Below are 2,192 nucleotides of genomic sequence, written 5' to 3'. Positions count from 1 at the left end.
TATTAAAACAAACAAAAAACCCTACTTTTTTTTAGATTTCAGAGCTACATCTACTATTTTAAAATAGTTTTCTAATTTTTAGCATTATAACAGAAAGAATAATGTTATTACTAAAAATGCCTTATCATTTCCATAGTTCAAATCTTTTTACCTCAATATTTAAATTTAATCTTTTAAAATCTACATTATACAAGAAATATTAATTGTTGGATTGACATATATAGTTTGTTATTATTTACTAACTATGAGCCAGTGCATAAAATTTTAATTTATTACCAATACTTTTAAAGTAAATGGATTTTTGCGATTGCAAAATTAGACTATTTATAATTAAATTATTTACCATTTTGTCGAGTAGAACTCAACAAAGAGAAAAGAAAGTTCAAGTAAAAACTAATTAGGGAGTTTCCCCTCAGTGAAGGGCTGGGAAAAACATTAATCTTTTGGTTAACATGATCATTCTAACAAAAAACTTGCCAATCCTCTTTGGTGAGTTCAACTTTCTTACTCACTTTTAAAATTGCAGTTTGTTTACTTATTATTGAGTTTTTTGAATTCTTTATATCTACATCAGAGATTGACAGACTACTGTCCACAGTCCAGATCAGCATCTGACCTGTTTTAGTACATAACCTTTGTCAATTGTACCCAACTATGTTCACTCCTTTTCATATTGTCTAAAGTTGTCTTCATGCCACAACAGCAGATATGAGATGCTGCAACAGAGACTGTATGGACTGCAAACCCTAAAATACTTGCTATCTGACTATTTAGGTGTTGTCGGCCTTGTTCTATATAGAAGTCCTTTATATTGTGCAACTATAATTTCTCAGTCTGTTGTTATTTCTTTCATTCTACTAATAGTGTCTTTTCATAAGGAGAACTTTAAATTTTGGTGAAATTCAGGTTATCATTATTTTATTTTATGAATTATGATTTTGGTACCTTGTATACAAATATTTGTCTAACATCAGGCACAAATATTGCATTTGCTTTTGAAATTTTATAGATTTGATTTTTACCAATAGATTTTTACAAATAGATCTACAAGACAGAACTTCAATTTTTGTGTATAAGTTTACAGTTGTTCATCATTATTTGTTAGAAAGATTGCCACTTCTCTCCGGTGTCACCTTTGCATTTTCTCAAAAATCAGTTGTCTATTTTTTTTATTTCTTCTATTCTGATTCATCAATCCATTTTTTCATCAGTATGAGTACACCACCTGGTCTTGATAAATGCATTTTTACAATAAGCCTTTGAATCATTAGAAGAAGTCGTCAGACATTGTTCTTTTCTTGCAAAGTAGTTTTGCCCGTGCAACATACATCACATTTTATTTATTTACTTATTTAATTTTTTTTTTTTTTTTTTTTTTTTTGAGTTGGAGAATCACTTTGTCAACCAGACTGGAGTGCAGTGGCCGCTCCTGGCCACTGCAGCCTCGACCTGCTGGGCTCCAGCGATCCTTCTGCCTCAGCCTTCCAAGTAGCTAGAAGTACAGGCGTGTGCTACCACGACTGGCTAATTTTTGATTTATTGTAGAGATGAGGTCTCGCCAAGTTGCCCAGGCGGGTCTCGAACCCGCGGGCTCAGGCAATCCACTCACCTCAGCCTCCCAAGGCGCGGGATTACAGGCTGAGCCACCAAGCCCGGCTTACATTGCATTTTCATATGAAAAGGAAGAAAGGAGAGTTCAGTCTTTCCTTGACTTAACTTTTATTCCTTATTAAAAAAAAAAAAAATTGGACTGGTAGAAATGTTTAAACATGATTACAGAGTGTTCCCAAATACTCTTTACAAAGATTTTTTTTTACTGCTACTGGTACATTTATAATTGTTTTTAAGTTAAGATTGGTAAAATACTGTTAACTAGTGAATTTGCTCAGCGTTCACCAGTTTTTCACTAACAAAATATCAATTTCCATTATAATTAATTAAATTATTTATAGATATTCAGATAGTAAATCTTACTGGTTGATTTTAAAGTCTCAGAAACAGTTATAAGCCTAGGCAAACAGACAGGATTAAGACATTCCTATCTTTAAGAAGGAAAAAATGAATTAGATGATTTAAAATATAAATTAACGCCCGGCTCGTTGGCTCAGCCTGTAATCCCGCGCCTTTGAGAGGCTGAGGTGAGTGGATTGCCTGAGCCCACGGGTTCAAGACCCGCCTGGGCAACTTGATGA

The sequence above is a fragment of the Carlito syrichta genome, unplaced genomic scaffold (assembly GCF_000164805.1).
Source record: "Carlito syrichta isolate Samal-C Ts95f unplaced genomic scaffold, Tarsius_syrichta-2.0.1 Scaffold134519, whole genome shotgun sequence".
NCBI classification, from domain to species: Eukaryota; Metazoa; Chordata; class Mammalia; order Primates; family Tarsiidae; genus Carlito; species Carlito syrichta.
This window is presented reverse-complemented; position numbering follows the sequence as displayed.